We start from the raw sequence: 20,670 nt of genomic DNA, 5'->3' as shown, positions 1-20,670 counted from the left end.
GAGTGTAAAATAGAATTTAAATACAAAGGATTACTATTATTACCATTATTATTATTATTATTATTATTTGTGTACAAAATTATGTATAGGTATTAGAGCCTGTACACACACACACACACACACACACGCACACACAATTACCAGTCTTATATGCTATCAATACGGCTTTACTATTAACAGTAGCAAGTCTTGTCATATCTTACACTTTATCTTAACAATTCTTGTAGAATTTCACGTGCACATTTTAGTATTTTTTCACAACCATCCTGGGAGGTAAATAGTGTAGATGTTATTATCCATAGATGTGGAACCTATGGAACAGAGATACTGAGTGATTTGGTTAAGGCCAAGTCCAGTGACAGAGCCAAGACTTAAATTTTGATAAAATAAACTGTAGTCTCCTAACTCCCATAGATAATGAGGAAAAAAGGCTTTCACCAGGTGTTCATTTGCTTCCTGCTTTCCCTATATAACAACATCTAGAACTCAGGTACACCTGATAACTCTTTTTTTTTTTTTAATGTTTATTTATTTTTGAGAGGGACACAATGTGAGTAGGGTAGGGGCAGAGAGAGAAGGAGGCACAGAATCTGAAGCAGGCTCCAGGCTCTGAGCTGTCAGCACAGAGCCTGACACAAGGCTCAAACCCACGGACTGTGAGATAATGACCTAAGCTGAAGTCAGATGCTTAACCAACTGAGCCACCCAGGTGCTCCTGATAACTCTCTGTTCTATATTTCTTTCTCAACCATTGTAGATTAGAATATCAGAACTCTAGGAGCTCAAAGGTTCTGAATTTGCAAGGACAATATCCTCAACAGTCAATTTCCTCTCCAAGGCTTCAAATATTTGTCTACCAGCATAATTATTTTGTAAACTGTCTCTTAGTAATAAAGACAAATCCATGATTCTGTTCCTGAGAAACTGATCATCAAAAATGAGTATAGAATCATTTTTCATTGATTTGCAGGAAAATCTGATGATACTCAATACAAACATGTTTACACATTCAAACAATGGGTGTGTTTCAATACCAAAAGCATTCTTTAGACTCACCCTCAAAATAATTTTTTTAAAATAAGCTCTATATGTAACTTGGGACTTGAACTCACGTCCCTGAGATCAAGAGTTGCATGTTCTACTGACTGAGCCAGCCAGACACCCCTCCAAATAGATCTTTGAGTTGGAGGTGTCTCTCTTAACTAAAGTTATGCTTCAATAATGACTATATTTTTATGTTAATGCTTCCCTAATGACTATATTTTAAACTGGCCCTATTGTCTTCATTTGCAAAATGTGTAATTCCCAGGGCTGATGTGATACAGTGTTTGTGAACTGTCTACCTAGCACAGTATCTTGACTTGTTAACCACTTAATAGTACAGGTGATTTTCATCAGCCATTTTTTTTTAATTTTTTTCAGCGTTTATTTATTTTTGAAAGAGCAAGAGAGACAGCGTGCGAGCAGGGGAAGGGGCAGAGAGAGAGAGAGGGAGACACAGAATCCCAAGCAGGCTCTAGGCTTTGAGCTGTCAGCACAGAGCCTGATGCAGGACTTGAACTCAAACTGTGAGACCATGACCTGAGCCAAAGTCAGACACTTAACCGACTGAGCCACCCAGGCTCCCCATCAGTCATTATTTTTTATCCTGCATTTTATCATTAGAGTATTTCCCTCCTTTGTGTAAATGGTGTCCCCATGCTAACACCAACAAGAGGAAGGATCATTGCAACCTTGAGTCTGAAACCACAGTCTAACTGAGGAGATGTCCCACAAACTAATTACTTCATAAATGAAGCAGATAAGGAAGGATCTCTTTAAAGACACAAAAATCTCAATACAAAGAAAAAACATGAGGTAAATTCACCAACAGTAATAGTAAGAACATCTGTTCTTCAAAAAAACACTAGAAAGAATGTACAAAAAAAAAAAAAAAAGACAAGTCACAAACCAGGATGTACATCAGACCAACCCAATAATGTGAATCATGGTTAATGTATGGGTGACACTGGGCAACAGCCAATGAACAATTTTGTAAGGAACTGTAGCTAGTACTGCTTTTACTCAGGAGGGGCATGTTTCTTGTCTTCTTTTTGCTACTCCTCTAACATCTCTCTGCATCTTGGTTCACGCACAATCGGATCCTCATCGTACAGACACACTAATACTCATCAAAAGTCATGCAGTCAGAGCGTGGCTTCCCAACAGGCTCTGCCCCACTCCCCTGCTCCCTAGGGTTGGCTGGGGCTCCTTTTACCATCCTCTCTGCTCTCCTCTTTTCTGGGCCTCCCCCAAGACCACTCTTAGATGTCCTCAGCTCCTCTCACCCTCCCTGCAGGAGAAACCTGGTGTCTGGAATGCCGAGGGCCCTCAGAGGATGGATGGCCAGGACCCATACTACCCTCTGAAGGAGATGGACCCTAGGCCCACAGATGCCAAGGACCAGGCTGGGGAGGGATGGTAGGGCTTTGAGGAGAAAACAAGAGGGACAGGAAGCTAGCTTCAACCCAGGAACTTTGATGCTAAATTTCCCTTTCAAGAAGAAACCAAGGAGAGCAATGGAATTAAGCAAAATGGAAGTGGGTTGCAGCAATGAAAGTGAACACAACAGTACCTTATAGACAAATTACCCAACCAAAGCCTCATGATTATGTAAGCATAAAGATGGAAAAGAGGCCTAAACAGACATACTATACAATGCCTAATTATCCTGACCAAATTAAACTTGGTGTAGTAGATTCTGAACCAGCCAAATAGCCTTAATAATAAAGAAAACATTTCTTTGTTATTGTGTTGAGCACTATCCTTTGCACGTGACACATATGAAGTCATTTATTTCTCAGTATAGCCCCTTAGAAAGAATCTATTACTAAGCTGAACCATGAGGAATTGCCAACACTCAACCATTTTGACCTACAAATGGCGACTGTGTATAGTGCAGGCTGCATTTTGTCTACATTTTACAGATGAAGGAACTTAGATGCAGAGCACTTAAGTAACTTGCTAAAAAGTATCCAACTATTTGGGTCAGGCAACCAGGTTCCTGTTTCTGTGGGTGTTATTAACGACCAAAATGCACTGCCTCTCCACCACACTGAATTAAAAAGACAGAGTGGTTTCTCCCAACCGGAAAATTCTATTTATGAATGGGTTTTCACATGCCAGTCTGTTCATGACATACCTACTTCTTTTGAAGTGATATCACTGCTCATCCAATCACTCAGCTGGAAATCTCAAAATCAAATTTCTTTTTTTTTTTATTTCTCTACCACAAGAAGAAAAAAACATATTTATTAAATCCATGTCAGCAAGAGCTGTAGAATCACAGGCCATGAGAGTTGGAAGCGACTTCACAGATAATCTAGTCATGTTCTAAGGTAGACATAGTCACTGAGTGAGCAGGTAGCAGGAATATGATGAGAGTCTGATTCCTAAATTCTGGTCTTTTCTCTCTCTGCCTTAGCTTTTACATTGGACTATAGATGTGGTAGATAATACCTCTTTGTTTCTCCAGAGCCAGGACCAATTTAAAATATTTAACCCTTGTGTGTGACAATAACGGGACTCAACAAACACCTCTTCTGGACCAACCACTCTTCTAGATGGTTTACATGCATTAATTCATGAATTAGTACAAGAACTCTGTGGAATTTTCTATTATAAACCACATCTTACAAATAGGAGACTGAAGCACAGAGAAATCAAAGCCTTTTACCTTAGATCACTAAGCTTGTAGACTAGTTCCAGAGGCCATGCCATATACACTTGTAGAAGAGATCACCTGGCCATATACCCTACCCTATCCTACCCTACCCTTCACTAGGCAAGGCTTAGACTTATGTCCTTTGGGAAGCAATTTCCAATTCTACCCCCCATTTCAGCCCAGGCTGAGCTGAAAGTCTGATCTGTTAAATTTGCAGAGCCCCCATTCAATACTGTTGTATATAACTGATGATTTGTCTTTCTCCACCTGATTGCAAACATCTTGAGGGAAGTATGTTTTACTACTCATAATATTCACAGGATTTGACATAATACTTGACAGTAATCACTAAATAAATACATTAGATGAATGCATGAAAGAATGAATGGCCACCTAATTAATCTTCCTGCCTTCAATTTCTCATTATTCCAGGGATCTTTCATCTTGAAGTGAGGAGGTAACTAGTGAGACATTTAGTGTGTAAGTTCAATGAAGACAGGTAGGGCCTTTATTTATCTTCCTTAATAACTGAAGATAAGCCTTTTGACTTTTGTTTCTTAAACTTTTGGTCATAAACTCATCACTCTATTAACATAGTAATTTTTTTATCCATATCTTAGACATGAGTTTGTTTTGAATTTTATACTTTGACTTTTGTGAAATAAACTAATTCATTTTATTTCACCTAACCCATTAGACAAGAAATTAGGTCCAAATATGCAGGTCAAGTAAGTGCTTTGACCCTAACCCATAGTCACATGGGCTTCAGAAGTTATTACACTGAGATGTGTTTTAACTGACTTTATGCTTAAATGTGTTAGTTCTGAGGTGTCCAAACTGTTGCTGTGTCCCCTGATTTGCAATCATTCGCAGAATTAGAGTAAATAGTACTGAGTCAATTGGATATCCAGATGGAAAATGCATTTTTATTTCTTGCATCATATAAAAAATTAATTCCAGGTGGATAGCAGATCTTAGTATGAAAGGCAAAACAATAAAGCATTTAGAAGAGAACATCTTTCTAATCTATGAGTAGGCAAAAAGCACTAACTACAGAAGAATAATACTAATAAACTGGACTCTATTAAAATTAAGAATTTGTGTTCATCAAAAGAAAAAATTAAGAGAGTGAAAAAGGAAGCCCCAGTTGGAAGAAGACATTCACAATACAATATCCAACAAGGAATTATGTCTAAAATATATAAAGTATATGCACACATAATTAAAAAGACGGACAAATGGGTGGGTAAAGACTTGATGAATTCTCAAGGGAAGATATCCAAATGGCCAAAAAATATATAAAAAGATTCTCAGTCTTGTCAGTCACCAAAGAAATACAAACAAATCCATGATGCTATACAACTACTCTCCCATCAAAATGGCTAAAATGAAAAGGACAGAAAATAAGAAGTGTTGATAAGGATATGAAACAATGGCATCTCTCTACTGCTTCTGGGAGTATAAAGTGTACAACTAGCTTGGAAAATTCTTTGGCAGATTTCAGCAAAGTGCTCTATGTAAAACAGTTCCATGCCCGGTATACCCAACAGAAATGTATATACATATTCAACAAAAGACATTCATAAGAATATTCTTGGTAACACTATTGTTAAGAACCCCATAGTGGAAACTACACGTGTTCATCAGTAGTGGAACAAAACACGTACCCCAATGTGTACAGCAGTGCTATCAACAATAGCCAAATTATGGAAAGAGCCCAAATGTCCATCAACTGAAGAACGGATTAAGAAGATGTGGGGTGTGTGTGTGTGTGTGTGTGTGTGTGTGTGTGTGTGTGTGTGTATAATGGAATACTACTTGGTGATCAAAAAAGAATGAAACCTTGACATTTCCAATGTGGATGGAGCTAGAGAGTATTATGCTAAGTGAAATAAGTCAGGCAGAGAATGACAAATATCATATGATTTCACTCATATGTGGAATTTAAGAAAGACAAAGATGAACATAGGGGAAGGGAAGAAAAAATAAGATAAAAGCAGAAGGGAAGCAAACTATAAGAGACTCTTAAATACAGAAAACAAACTGAGGTTGCTGGGGGGGGGGCAGATGGGGGGATGAGCTAAATGGGTGATGGGCATTAAGGAGGGCACTTGTTGGGATGAGCGCTGGGTGTTATATGTAAGTGATAAATCATTGGGTTCTACCCCTGAAGCAAATACTACGCTGTATGTTAACTAACGAGTTAAAAAAAAATAAGTTAAAAAAATAAAAAATAAAAGTATTCAGCATTTAAAAAAATAGTGAAACAAAAAAATTGAAAGTGGTATATTCGCAGTATGGAGTACTATATAGCAATGAGAATGAAGAATCTCTAAATTCGTACAATTTGGATAATTTTATAAACATAATGCTGAATGAAGAAGCGAGACACAAAAGAATGCAGCCATTTCCCAGCATACTCTTATTGATGCTAATTGTTCAGGACTGTGGGAAGCTAAACCATTGACTGGGGCTGGTTAGGAGGGAGAAGAAGCAGGGAATTAAAACCTATGAGAAGTTTATATTTTACGCTGAAGATCTTTACTGACAGATTTCACAAACTCCAAAGCTGTAACTGGTTAAACACTGCTCAAAGAGTAGGGACACTAAAGTTTAAAGGCAGGTACTATAACTTGTTCATCATACATCTGCAGAGCTAAACACCCTGTCTGGTACATCGCAGACTTTCCAAAGTCATATGAATGTTGACTGAATGAAGGAATGAATGAATAAAATGGTCATGGGATTGGCGGTCATAAGATTTGGATACTGGTATACATTCATCCATTAAATGGATATGTGACAAGTCATTTGATGTCTTTGGGACTGGCTTTTCTTTTCTATAAAATGAGGGAATTGGACCACATATAGAGAAGGTACTCGAACATTCAACAACTTAGTATAGTAGTATACTTAGGTAAGGCAAAGCTATCTGTTGTGCCCACTCTGTACAGAAGACAAGATAGTGAGGTATGTGGCGACATTCAGTATGTCTAGGAGTTCACGGAAGTCTAAATTGAGAAAGTTTCCCACTGTCCTACAGAAACCGAGGCCTAAATTTACCAAACGTGCAGTCCTGTGATCTGTAACACACTCCGTGGCTCTTGCATAACTGTTGCTTCAGGCAGGACCACACCGAAATAGCAGGAGGAAAAGAAGGGAGAGACAAGGTCAGAATTCTACTAGGGAGAGAGTTTTGACAAGTACAATGGCTCATCTGGATGAGAAATTCTTTCAAACCATCAGAGATACCCGTGATTTGAAACCACTTCCGGAAGTAAATCTTAAGGCTCTCCAAGTCTTGTGGTAAGAGAACAGTGCCCATCTTTTAGATCTTCTGCTCATATTCAGGGCAGATAGGTCCTGAAGGTCTTGTATAAACAAAACTCAACTGAAATACGATTCAATTCAGAATGAGACAACAGTGACAGTGTAAAAGAAATGAAAATACACAGACTGACATGAAATTGATTTCATTAATGTTCATCAGGATATTATTTATATATTTGTTTCATGTGAAATTAAGCGGCAATTTCTCTTAAGTTTTTGATAAGTGGCTCTATTTTTATTAAATGAATATTGTCCATCTTGAAGATGATTTTATTACTGAAAAAAACTATGCTGTTACTACCCACACATCTTTTTTTAATGTTTATTTTTGAGAAAGAGAGAGAGTGCACATGCACGTGAGTGGGGGAGGGGCAGAGAGCGAGGGGGGCGGGGGGCAGAGGATCCAAAGCAGGCTCTGTGCTGTCAGCACAGAGCCCGATGTGGGGCTTGAACTCATGAACTGTAAGATCATGACCTGAGCCAAAGTCGGATGCTTAACTGACTGAGCCACTCAGGCGCCCCACACAACTTTTAATTTTAAAATCCTTTCTTGAAAATAGTAAGCAAAAACCTTCAATACACGCACTCACACTGAATTGTTACACACAGCTGCTTTTGTTCAGTTTATCACATTCTTCTGGGCAGATTCTTCCAGTTTCTTGACAATATTGTGCATTGGCATATCTAATTCTTCTGGAAGTGCTTAAGTGGTTTCAAATATGTTGAGACCAGACACATAATTTAATGGTCTTCCTAATTTCCAACCATCCTGCCCTCAAGGATGTGTGATTTTTGTGGGATATGTCCTCTCACTGACCTGTGATAAATAAAGCATCATTTTTGTGAAATGATCTAAAATGTGCAATGTTTTCACAATGACTTTTTCTCATTTCTTGGCTCAGGAAATATTATTCTTGCCTCCTGTGGTCATCCTGTTATTCACCAGCAAATATTACTGACCCAACAACTCCCCAGCTGAGGGATAGGAGAGGCCGTAGTTTTTGTCCCTTCCACACAGATTCACAGGGAAGTGTCTGCTTTCCCTTCCTCACCTCAAATGTATGCTTCAAGGCTTTGGGCCATCTCTGGAGGGGACTGGGAAGTTAAAATACCTTAAAAACAAACAAGCAAAAAAACAATATGTCCAGAGGCCACAGGGAACACCTGTTGTAGGCTACAGCTTGGAAATGGTTTTGCTGGACTGCAGGAGTTAAGGATACAAACTTATCAAGGACTTTTTAAATAAATCATGACTAAAACAAGAAACGCGGGCTATTCTTAGTGTTTGATAATTATAGTAAGAACAATTTTTTTCACGGTCTACTGAATCACATTGTTGATTACACAAAAAAATATATACAGTAAAACCTTGGCTTGCGAGCATAATTTGTTCTGGAATCACGCTTGTAATCTAAAGCAGTTGTATATCAAAGCAAATTTCCCCGTAAGAAATAATGGAAACTCGGATGATTCATTCTGCAACCCAAATAATATTCATATAAAAGTGATCACAATACTATAATACAAAATATAAATAAAAATAAATTAACCTGCAGTTCCCTTTGAAAACCTTCATGGCTGGTGTGAGGAAGACGAGAGAGGAGGGTTATTGTGTAGGATGACTTTCACAATTACTAATGGAATCACTGCTATCTACTGGCTCAAATGGAATCCTTTTCTTTTCATGCAACTTTAACAAGGAAAGTATCCAATGACCAAGAATGAAGCAAAGCATTCCTAAGCTTACTCTTATGTGGAAAAGCAAAGGACTGTCCATCGGTGCTTTGAAGTGACAAAAAATACACTAGTGCCAGTTGTGGGCACCTTCCAACGTTCTGAAAAGTCACTGATTTCTGCCAAACATGTGGCCTGAGATGAGCATGAAAGATGATTCTCCACAATCCCACAGACAGAAAAAGAGAGAGAGAAAGAGAGAGAGAGAGAGACAGTGAGAGAGAAAAAGAGAGAGAAGAACCACCAGCTTAGTTGTGATCATGTGACATTTGGCATCATGTACTACTCGTATTATAAGACGTCACTCACTTATCAAGATAAAATTTATTAGAAATATTTGCTTGTCTTGCGGAACACTTGCAGAACAAGTTACTTGCAAGCCAAGGTTTTACTGTAATATTCTTTGCATTGGTATAGGTGTTAAGTAAAAAAAAAAAAAAAAGCCTACTGAATGAAGATATTACCTGAAATCAATTCCTTTTTTTTTTAAGGTAGGCCTCTGAGTTAGTCATTATGCAATCTCCTGATTAGTGTACTTGGCAAGGAGTCCCATATTTCATATTGATTCCCACTACATACATGCACCTGAAAGGATTTCATGATAGCAATGATAACTCTAAGCACCAAGCTTCAAGAACCCTATCTTCTGGTTCTATATCCCATGGAAGAACTTGGATCAGTTGCTCACACATTTTGTACCTGAGCTGTGCGGGTTATATATGAAGCACATAGGATGCTCATGCTAAAAATCCTGATTCAATAAAAGTAAGATGGGGACAATAAAATGTATATTTTCGTTACCCCTAAGTTAAGACTATCACCCTTAAACCATAAATATTTGGGGCACCTAGGTGGCTTAATTGGTTGAGCAACTGACTTCGCCTCAGGTCATGATCTTGCAGTTCATGAGTTCAAGCCCTGCATTGCACTCTGTGCTGCCTGAAGCCTGCTTCAGATTCTGTGTGTGTCTCTCTCTGCCCCTCCCCACTTGTACTCTGTCTCTCTCTCTCTCTCTCTGTCAAAAATAAACATTAAAAAAATTTAAAAACATCAATATTTACAAAAAAGATTACATAAATAAAAAATAGATTTGCTTCATTAATGAAATAAAAATTGAAGGTGACACCTTACAGTAAGTCCATGCTCATAGGTAGCAAATTTCAACAACTAATTAATATTAGAGTTAATTACCCTATCTCTTCAGGTTCTATTTATGTCTATCTGAGTGCCCATCCTTCATCTAGCAGTTCAAATGTTTGAGTAACTCTCAAAAATGATTACCTTCAACACTATCTTCTGCTCCTCACATTGGCATGTAACATTAGCTACACTAATTACGGACAATAAATAGCACTGTCAAGACTCCAATGGCAATAATGATTGAGGAGCTTCTAGGAAATCTATTTACAACTTATAGACAATGTTTGACTCTCCTCAAAATTCCTAGGTTGAAATCTACTCTCCAGTATGATGGTCTTTGGAGGTGGGACCTCTAGGAGGTGATCAAGTTGTGAGGGTGGAATCCTCACAAATGGGATTAATATTCATATACAAGAGATGCCAGAGAACTCCCTTGTGCCTTCCACTATGTGAAGTTACAATTAAAAGATGGGCATCTATAAACAATGGAACAGGATAGGGAGCCCAGAAATAACCCATGTTTATATGGTCAATTAATCTACAACAAAAGAGGTAAAAATATACAATGGGGAAAAGATCATCTCTTTGCTAAATGGTGTTGGGAAAACTGGATATGCGAAAGAATGAAACTGAACCATTTTCTTACACCATAGACAAAAATAACCTCAAAATGGAGTAAAGACCTAATATGAGACCTGAAACCATAAAACGTCTAGAAGAAAATGTAGGCATTAATATCTTGGATATCAGCCTTAGCAACATTTTTCTGGATAGATCTCCTCAGGATGGGAAAGAATAGCAAAAAATTAAACTATTAGAGCTACACAAACCAAAAACCTTGGTGCATTGAAGGAAACCATTAAACAAAAAGCAACCTACTGAATGGGAGAAGATATTCACAAATGATATATTTAATGAGAAGTTAAGATTCAAAATATAGAAAGAAATTATACGATTCAACACCAAAACAGCAACATGAACAAAAACCCAAGTAAACTCAAAAAACGGGTAGAGGACCCAAACAAATATTTTCCAAAGAAGATATATAGATCACCAACAGACATATGAAAAGATGGTCAACATCACTAATCATCAGGGAAATGCAAATGAAAACCACAAGAAATACCATCTCACACCATTCAGAATGTCTAGTATCAAACACACAAGAAATAAAAAGAACTTTTGCACACGATTGATGCAAAGTGCAGCCATTGCACTGGTGCAGCCACTGTGGAAAAATGTACGGCAGTTTCTCAAACAATTAAAAAGAGAAATACCATATGATCCAGCAATTCAACTACTGTTTACCCAAAGAAAATGAAAACACTAATTCAACCACAAAAAAAAAAAAAAAAAAACAAAAACAAAACAAAACAATGAAATCTCGCCTTTTGTAACAACGTGGATGGACCTAGAGGATATCATGCCAAGTGAAATAAGTCAGACGGAGAAAGCCAAACTGTATGTGAAATCTAAAAAAGAAACAAACAAAAAAAACCAGAAAAAGACTCGTAAATACAGAGAACAACTGGTGGTTGCCAAAGGGGAGGAAGGTGGGGATGGGCAAAATAAAGGAAGGGGATTAAGAGGTACAAATTTCTAGTTACAAAATAAATAAGTCACAAGCATGAAAAGTACAGCATCAGGAATATAGCCAATAATATTGTAATAATGTTGCATGTGACAGATGGTAACTACATTTATTGTGGTAAACATTGTGTAATGTATAGACTTGTGGAATTACTATGTTGTACACCTGAAACTAATACGTTGTATTGTATGTCAACTATACTTCAATAATAAATTCTTTTTAATTTTTTTAACATTTATTCATTTTCGAGAGACAGAGAGAGAGAGACAGAGACAGAGATAGAGAGAGAGACATGGAGCTCAATTGGGGGTGGGCAGAGAGAGAGGGAGACAGAATCCAAAGCAGGCTCCAGGCTCTGAGCTGCCAGCACAGAGCCCAAAGTGGGGCTAGAACCCACAAACCATGAGATCATGACCTGAGCCGAAGTCAGTTGCTTAACCAACTGAGCCACACAGGTTCCCCTAATTTTTTTTTTTTATAAAGAGAGAAAAAGGACTCCAGAGAACTCCCTTTCCCTTCCACCAGGTGAGGTTACAGTGAAAAGATGGGCATCTATAAACAATGGAACAGGTTAGGAGCCCAGACCATATTGATACGGTCAACTAATCTATGACAAAAGAGGCAAGAACATACAATGGGGGAAAGATTTGATTAATCGTGTTGGCAAAACTGGACAGCTACATGCAAAAGAATGAAACTGACCACTTTATTACACCATACACAAAAATAATCTCAAAATGGACTAAACACCTAAAGTGAGACCCAAAACCATAAAACTCCTAGAAGAAAACACAGGCAGTAATCTCTTGGATCATCTACGAACATTGGTGCAGCCACTGTGTAAAAGAGCATCTATGAACCCAGGAACTCTCCCAGACACCAAAACTGTTAGAAATAAATTTGTTTTTATAAACCACCCAGTCTATGGTACTTTGCTATAGCAGCCTCAGCTAACACTATCCCCTAAAATATAAAACAAATGAAAAACAAATCGATTAAAATTGTGCGATTAAAATTGTGGCCAGTGAGTTTAATAACCTAGAACCCAGGGGGTGTTGGCATTTCCTGTAAAGGGCTAGATGTATTAGGCTTTGTTGGTCACAACTACTCACTGGGTAGAACACTAAAGCTCCTAAGATAGTATGATGATAGATAGATGACACTGGCTATTTTCCAATAAAACTTTATTTATGGACACTGAAATTTGGTTTTCATATAATTTTCTCGTGCCACAGAACATTATTCTCGTGATTTTTTTTCCCAACCACTTAAAAATATTAAAACCATTCTTAGTTCAAGGGATACACAAAAACAGGCAGGGGCCAGATTTGGCCCTCAGGCCATAGTTTGCCCACCCCTGGGCTAGAGGACCGAATGGATGAAGCCATGGTCAGAGTCCACAGCTGTGTGAACCTGTTTCTCCTGTTCTGTTCTTTTGGTTGCACTGTTCTTTGGTCATAAATTGCATTCCTGTCTCCAACCCACCACCATGCAAATGCACTGGGGAGAAGGAGAGAAGATATATGAGATTCATTGCAAAATCATTGCTCCTACAGACACCCTATGTATTCTCATTGTATTGTCCTGTAAGAGATACATTATGAACATCAAGTAAGGCCCAGACCTGCCATGGAACAAGAGAGGCCCTGTGAAGTCTTCCCCACTACCTATGTTTAAGGTTCCTCCTGTGTAAATCTAGACTTGACAGAACATACTTCAGGGAGGTCTGAAAGTAGAAATGAAATCATGAAAGTAGAAATTTAAATCAATCAATCGGTCAATAAATTAAAGCTTCTTTTTATTTTTATTTAAAAAAAATTTTTTTTTCAACGTTTATTTATTTTTGGGACAGAGAGAGACAGAGCATGAACGGGGGAGGGGCAGAGAGAGAGGGAGACACAGAATCGGAAACAGGCTCCAAGCCATCAGCCCAGAGCCTGACGCGGGGCTCGAACTCACGGACTGCGAGATCGTGACCTGGCTGAAGTCGGACGCTTAACCGACTGAGCCACCCAGGCGCCCCTAAAGCTTCTTTTTAATCAGATTGTAAAACTTGCTTATGAATATCTCTTTATCTCTTATCCATAGAGCAGAATGGTTTCATCATCAACTTACAGCCTGTTAACAGAGTCCATTCTAGTCTCCCACTTTCTTCCAGCTGAGGGGCATGAAAGGGATGAGAGAAGTTGATGGTGAATAGAGGGATGTAAATGTTAAAAGGTTTAATCTATTAATATAGGGCAGCATTTCCCAAAGCACATTATGCTAAATGCTGACTCTGTCAGATGTTCTAACAAAAAAGCATTTTGAGGTCAAATAAGTTTAGGAAATGTGACATAAAATATCCCTTCTTTCTTGATTCTTAATGCGCTAATTAGTAAATTAAAGGCTCTGAGGATTCCTGCAATAAGACAGGTTACCCAGGTTAAATCAAGTGTTTCTCAAATTTAAATGATCAGGAAAGCTTTTTTTTTTTTCTTCACTTAACTGTTATTAATATCCCCAAACACTAATGATCCACAGACTACATTTTGGGAAATACCAATATAAACAAGGGGGAAGAATGGAAAGGTTTTCAGAATTATGAATTATGTTTTAGAACCAATAACTTTGGTAAGGATTAGACTTTTCTCTCCTTATTTTTTTTTTAAATGTTTATTTATTTTTGAGACAGAGAGAGACAGAGCATGAACGAGGGAGGGTCAGAGAGAGAGGGGACACAGAATCTGAAGCAGGCTCCAGGCTCTGAGCTGTCAGCACAGAGCCCGACGCGAGGCTCTAACTCACAGACGGTGAGATCATGACCTGAGCCGAAGTCGGAAGCTCAACCGACTGAGCCACCCAGGCACCCCTCTCCTTATTTTTGTCATGGTAGGAAATGGTCCCGTGTTCCATTCATGTGCTCAAACCAGCAAAACAGGAGCCATATTTGTTGCTGCAGTAACTTTTTAAGAAATGATAAAATATGTGATGGCTTAAAAATAATCCCTACAGTAGAAATGATAGTATAAAAAGCAAAAGTATCTCCCTCCTCTCTCTCACTTCTACCCCAGTAGCTGGTATATTTCCCAGAGGTCCTAAGCAAGGTTACCAGCTTTCACTTCATTTTTCAGTTCTTCTAGCAACTCTAAGTCATATGTATATGAGTCTACTGGTTTGGATTACAAACATCCAGCAGTATCTACTGAAATAATTCATTCTCCCACTTCTTTCTGCCTCACGCACCTCTTATATCCAATCTATCAGCAAGCTGTATCAATTCTACCTTCAGAATAGATCTCAAGTCTGCCCACTTTTCTCTACCTTCTCCGTCAGTGCTGTTTATGACACTCTGCCCTAACTGGTCTTCCTTCTTCCAATTCTTTTTCTTTCTTGTCCTTTGTCCATATTGTACCCATAAAGATCTCTTAAAATGTAAATTACATAGTCTCTGACTTCAAAGTCTTCATGGCTTCCCACCAACATAAAATTCAAAATCAATGTCAAGATCTGTGAGGTTTTCCATGATCAAGCTCTTGCCTACCTCACCATACTCCTGTCCAGCTTCACAGCAATTTCTCCCCAAACTCCAGCCATGCTTCCTTTCTGTTCCCTGAATACTTCCAGCCTTTTCCTCCCCTTGCAGCCTTCCCATTGCTACTTCCTCTGCCCAGATTACTTTTCCTTCCTTTACTTTATTCCCAAGCCAATCGCTATGCTTCTTTCAAGTATCAGTTTAAGTCTTTCATCGTCTTCCCAGAACACCGTCTGAGCCAGCCTGTTGTTTTTTTTTAACAGCACCCTGTTCTTCTTCATACTACTTCCAACAATTTGTTATTATGTTTCCTTTTTTAAATGTCTATAAGTTCTACAAGATGTCTGCTTTATTCAACACTAAATACAGAAAAATTGACCCTGTGTCTGGTCACAGAGGAGGCTTAATAATTATTTATTACATGAATGAAGCCAACCACTGGAAAGTTCCCTTACAGTTTTATCTCCTGCCTTTTCCTTACATAAAACTTTAGCTCCATCCAGATTTTCATTTTGTGCACACCAATCAGCCAGAAGACTCCTTCGTTCACCTCTGTTTGGAGCAGAGCTTTAAGGAACATCTCATGTAACCTTCCTCTTAAGCTTCACTAATGCATTTTATTCTTGGGAACTCACTGCACTTACTATCTGCACCATTCATTTGGTGTCTACTCTTCTATTGCCTTGTAACAACTCATCTACTACTGTTAATTAACACCTTATATTGACATATTTTGTCTTGCCAATGATGTCGTGTCTATCGAGTATAGGACCTAGTACTTCATAAGCTAAAGTACACAGCATGTCTCTGCACAGAGTAGTTGTATGAAAGGAGTCTCCAACCACCCCATTTAGTGCCCCCATTTTAAGACTTTGATATGAGGATTTGACTCATTTCCTTTCACTGTTTTCTTCCTCAACACTTTGGTGTGTGTTGTCATCATACTGGGAATGAAAGCTGGGGTAAAGAGAAGATCTGAGATGAGAGAAGTAGTTAAGGGAGGAGAGTGAGGACAGAGAACTTGCCGAAAGTTTCTCAGTTTCTTCCCTAGTGTTAAAGGAGGTGAAGGACTGGGTGTACTTTACACTGCTAGGCTATGCCCTAGAGTATTTTAAAAATGACTTGCTCGAGATTTGAAAATGTGGATTTTTTAGAACTTAAGTGTCAATCATTGACTCAGTTACACATTGTTCAATTTTTGGATGGATTAGACTCAAACATCGTATTTAATTCAGGAAGTATCTTTGGAATCCAAGAAGTTATTCTGCACTTTTACTTGTCAATTCCAATCTTGTCCAAATAATGGTTTTTAAGGAACATGTAAAATACTGAATACCTTAGCTACTTTTCATTTTTCCCCACTAAAATATAAGGGTTATTATAAAAGTTCTGCAACGTTTTTAATGTACTTAACCAACTTTCCTCAAGCTACTTCTGAAACAAGGAGTAGAAGTCAAGCCTTTGTTAGTATAAAATTGTTCAAGGGAAGCAGATGCTTTTACAATTATTACCTCTTTACCTAGTGTATCTTCAGAACTACTTTTTAAGAGGAAGAGTAGCAGATATTGCCTGTTATCTTTATTCAATCAGTACGGAAACTGCGCATGAGGAAGAGGGGCTGAACGATACAGGTACGTAGCAGCTAAAGTCCAAGTTTGTGTTGGAGAATTCACCTGAAATGTAGGATTACTATGACATAACTTATGCAGTAAATTCTAGAACAGGATTGTTATGCTGGGATCAGGGCTGGCCACAGAATTTGCAGGATATATAGTATAAAATGAAAATGTGGAGCTCCTTGTGTGAAAATTATTAAGAGAGCTGACAGTGACAGCAGAACTTTAAAACTAGTGCGGGGCCCTTCTGAGTTCAGAGCCCCATGTGACTGAGCGGTTTGTTTCCATGAAGCTGGCCCTGCCCAAAGTCTGTGAGTGGCTAACATCTGGTTGGGTATCAAGGAGGCTGTGAGCTCCTGAAACCATAGGCAGAATTCCGTGTTAATGTGCATATGTTTGTGTTTCATACCCCATAGCTTTTTATCAGATTCTCAAAGTGCTCTGTTAACAAAAGCATTAAGAATGCCTCTTCAGGAGTAAAAAAAAAAAAAAAAAAAATGTTCTCACAGAGCCCAGAGTGTCAGGGAACACCATGCTCCTGGTCATTGTTCATGATCCTTCTGGAGACTGTGCTTGTGAATGAGTGAGTTTTCATGGCTGCACTGGAGTTAAGAGAAAAACAAAGAATTCTTAAGGCTGCCCAGATGTTGCCAGACATACACTTGGAATACATCTTCAGATGACAGGAAAGCAAATGGTGAGATGTTCAAGACAACCATATTCTTCATAAACCCCAACACGATACCCAAACCTGAGCTATTTCATTGATTTTTCAACCGTTTAAAGAAAGCTTCTCCCTCTTCTGTAATTAGATGTCATGTCCCTCCTTTAAATAAAGGAGAAATGCTTCATGGTAAGATTTACCAACTTATGGTGATTTATATTTCCTATATTTTATGGATAATTACAACCCAATGTTAGAAACTGGGGTAAGGTAGGAATTTGTTAATAAGGCAGGTGCAGGAAATGCCCTCAGAAACAGAAAAAAAGAGTCCTATAAAGACCAGCGTCCTGCAAAAACACTACAGATGAAATATTTCAACACCTGAGTCTGGCTGGTAAAACCCCACGGCCATCTACCGGAAGTCTCATGCACAAAGATCCCTAAATGTGGGTTTTGCTGAAAAACCTGCTCTTGCAATTCGAGTGGCTGACTTAAAATTTTATTTAGTCCCTGTGCCATTTCAGACTAAACGTGCTCCTTAGCCAAATCATATAAATGGAGGTAGAGAGATGAATAATTGAAACCACAGGGTAATTCTCAAATTTCTTTTCCCACAGTGTCAAACTTCTCTTGATGCAGCATCCACAAGAAGAAAAGTACGAGTAACTTAAGTTTCCAGGTCAGTCAGCTGTCCCCACTCTGCCTTTGCTCACGGTATAATGGGGCACGCCACATGATTCAACCAGCCGCTAAAGCCCTCGCATTTCCTTGGAGGACCTGGTAGCTCACACGAGGTATCTCATCCATCAAAGAGTAACTGTTCATAATCCTACCCAACCCAAAAGGTGAAAGAGTAGGAAGCTGGTAGATAGATGGGATGCTTTCCTACGGTTTCTAGGACTAAGCTGGTTAATCCTTTTAATTGAATGAAATTGCCCCGGGGGTTCTCTTCCTCGCCAGGGATGTGAGTAGCCTTTCCAGCCTTCCCGCAAGCCATCTACTCCAGTTGCAGTCTCCTGGTACCTGCTCTGCTCCCCTGCTCTTTCCAAGACGCGCAGGCCACAGGAAGAGGAGGCAAACTTCCAACAGCGGCAGACCCCACCCTAGACGCCCCTGAGCACTTCGGCCTCGGGCTCCCGGCCTCGGCGAGGCGGGAGTGGGAGTGGGAGTGGGAGTGAGAGTGAGAGTGGGAGTGGGAGGGTCCGGACGCGCGGCCAGGGATGGGGCTCAGGGCGAGCGAGCACGCGCTGCAGGGTCGGGAAGCGCGCCGGCTGTCTGCGGCGCCCGAAGGACCGCGGGCAGGGAGCAGTTCCACACGTGGCCTGGAGTCACCGCGCTCTCTTCAGGAATAGCCCCAGGGGCCAAGGAGGCCGCCGCCAGACCGGGCCAGGCGCCTCTCTCCCTCCATCCTGGCTGCCGGGCGCGGCTCCCAGGTTAACCCTCTCGGGCCCTGCCTGGCCGGCCGCCGCTGCCACCCTCTGCGCGCTCACCTCGGCGGGCAGTAAGCGCCGGCTGACGGTGGGGGGTGGCGGTTGCCAGGGGGCAGAGCCTCCCAAACCTCTTCCTCCGTCCTCCGGGCCGCACGCCCACCCTCCCTCGGGGCCCTTAGGGATCCGCCCCCCCCCCCCGACCCCTGCGCCCGCGCCTGCCCCCCGGGCTGCCCCCAGCGCGGCGTGGCCTCCGTGGCGTGGGCTCGGCGAGCGCTGGGCTGCGACCCCGGCGTACCTGCTCCTCCGACGCGGTGGGGTTCAACTAGTGGTCCTGTAAATCCCAGTCCTTCCCCGAGGCCCCGGCAGGTACTCCCGCCGCAGGGAGAGCGCTCTCCTCGTTGGGCTCCCAAACGTGACACTCTGTATATCCGGCTCGGAGACTGGGTGTGGGGCGGGAGGAAACCACCCTCCCTCCGACCTTCCCGGTTGCAGCCGCGGCCTCCGCGTGGGGCGCGGTAGCGGCGGCAGCCGGAGCCCGGGGCGGGAGGAGGGCGCGCGGCTGGCGAGGGCCTTTACAGGCCTCCGGGAGACGGCATCGTGCGCGCAGGCCCGCCCCGCGGCTTCCATTCATTCAGCACCCAGCACAGCCGCTCGCTATTACTCCCGGGCTTTTTTTTTTTTTTTTTCTCCTTCATTTTTTTTTTTTTTTCTTTAATCTGTGGGTGAGGGTAAAGGGAGCTAGAAAGGCGCCCCTCTCTGGTCTGCAAAAGAAGAGCTCCCACACCTTGAGAAAGAAAGAGGAGGAGGGAAGGAGGGGGGAAAAGAGAGACCCAGAAAGTCTAAGGTTCTGGTCTGAACGCTTGGAGGACACACCTTTCCCCATCCACCCTAGTAGAAAAAGACAGGCTCAAATCCGAGTTCACTGAGGTTCTGGGTACCACACACTCCGTGGGAGGGATGTTCTTGTATCTGCTCCGGACTCTGCGGAGGCGCCCTGCAATGACCGACCAGCGCAGTGTCCTAAAAATCCAGGAGGGGTGGAGGCACGCTTTACTCATACCCAGGGTTTGGAGGGCAGACATCAGGCTCTGCCTGCGTAGGGTGCGAGTGGGAGTGGGCAGGTGGAGAAGAGACTAGAAAGGACCCGAGATGCGGGCTGCGGGAACAGCTGCGCGCCAGCTTTGCTCAGCAGCGCTTCAACAGATTAAAGGAGAGAGAGAGAGAGAGAGAGAGAGAGACACGTTTTGCTTCTTAGGCTGGTAGCTTTTTGCAGATACGGTTTGGTCATTGTTAACAGTTAAACGGAAAAACTGGATCCGTTGTCAGGGAAGACTTGTAGAGGGATGGACAGGCAGGGGAGTCAGCCGTCCTCAGCGAGGAAGTGCTGAACGCAGGCCAACGCCCAACCTACTTCCTCGAACAAGGTGGAAGGTAACTTCCCAAATAAATATGGTGTGTTAAGAGGAGCCAAAAAGGAATATTGCCCCGGAAGGTGTCTTCACATATCCTCATTCCAACAGTCGGCATACAAATAAAGAAATAAAATTTAATTCATGAAGGTTGGAATTAATGAAATGAGTGATTTCTTGCATTAAAAAGAATTCACTTCCCATCTTGAATCCTCTTCCACTGGACTCTCTTTGATTAAATATGGCAAACAAAGTGTGTAGCCTAAAGACACTCTGACTAATTTCCTCTGGTGACTGCCTGCAAGTAAGAGAAAAAGAAAAAGTTAGGACCAAGTAAATACACTGTTACCCCTTCCCCCACTGTAGAATACATCTGAATATGTTCTAAAAACCTGTATGACAGTACTTGAAATGATACTGTCAAATGATGGTGAGAATACGTTGAAATCCCTTATCACACAGCAGATAGAAGGTAAATTGTTACAACTTTTTGGAAAGCAATTTTGCAATACATTTCCAAGGCATAAAATGTTTCGTCA

The 20,670-nt window shown here is 40.8% G+C and overlaps 1 protein-coding gene across 1 annotated transcript in view; it reads right to left on the bottom strand.

Moving 5' to 3' along the window:
• FAR2 (fatty acyl-CoA reductase 2) overlaps positions 1–19,346 on the bottom strand; it is a 154,609-nt gene extending 135,263 nt beyond the window's left edge. The window contains exon 1 of the mRNA XM_047865882.1: positions 19,018–19,346. The gene's annotated coding sequence lies outside the window, so the exon portion shown is untranslated. The remainder of the gene's footprint in view (positions 1–19,017) is intronic.
• Positions 19,347–20,670: the final 1,324 nt, after the last annotated feature.

The sequence above is a fragment of the Prionailurus viverrinus genome, chromosome B4 (assembly GCF_022837055.1).
Source record: "Prionailurus viverrinus isolate Anna chromosome B4, UM_Priviv_1.0, whole genome shotgun sequence".
Classification (NCBI taxonomy): domain Eukaryota; kingdom Metazoa; phylum Chordata; class Mammalia; order Carnivora; family Felidae; genus Prionailurus; species Prionailurus viverrinus.
This window is presented reverse-complemented; position numbering and strand designations above follow the sequence as displayed.